Here is a 679-nt window from a genome sequence, read left to right on the forward strand (position 1 = left end):
CCATTCCTCCCCAACCAGACAAATACCCTGACCACACACTTTGCTACTTGGTGCTGGGACCAGCAGATCAGCATCTCTTGAGAGCTTGTTGGAAATGCCAACTATCAGGCTCCATTCCAGACCCACCGAATCAGCATCTGCATGTTAACAAGATCTTCAGGTTATAGGTGTACTACAGTTTAAGAAACACTGAACTACAGTTTACCAAAGATTTTAAAAAGTAGGCCAGAACAGTACTTCTCAAACTACCGTGTGCATAAAAATTACCTGGGGAGCTGACTGGTTAGAACAGGGATTCCTGTGTTGACTTCAGCAACAAATATACCAAAATTGGAATGATACAGAGGCGATCAGCATGGCCTCTGCACAAGGAATGACACAAAAATTCATGAAGCATTTCATATTTAAAAAAGAAAAAGGCCCACAGATTCCTACCGCAGCGATTCTGATTTTGTATCCATTGCTTATTATTGACAAGGAGGACCATCGTGCTCCCGAGTTAACAAGGAAAGAGCTGTGGATGTCTGCATCAGCCATTCCACCCTCCCCTTGCCCTGCCTAGAGAACAACAGAGAAACGAAATTAATTTGTAACCTAAAACCCTTGTGTCTGCCCTGAAAATATGTCTTTCTAATGGAAAATTTGACAGAGTGTTCCATCTGCAAAGAGCATTTTATAT

General features: G+C 42.3%; 1 non-coding gene across 1 annotated transcript; it reads left to right on the forward strand.

Annotated features, from left to right (window-relative positions):
* Positions 1 to 303: 303 nt before the first annotated feature.
* LOC111528273 lies at positions 304 to 408 on the forward strand. The gene has a single exon (XR_002726923.1). It is a non-coding gene; the product is annotated as a U6 spliceosomal RNA (small nuclear RNA).
* Positions 409 to 679: the final 271 nt, after the last annotated feature.

This window comes from Piliocolobus tephrosceles, chromosome 1 (assembly GCF_002776525.5).
Source record: "Piliocolobus tephrosceles isolate RC106 chromosome 1, ASM277652v3, whole genome shotgun sequence".
Classification (NCBI taxonomy): Eukaryota; Metazoa; Chordata; class Mammalia; order Primates; family Cercopithecidae; genus Piliocolobus; species Piliocolobus tephrosceles.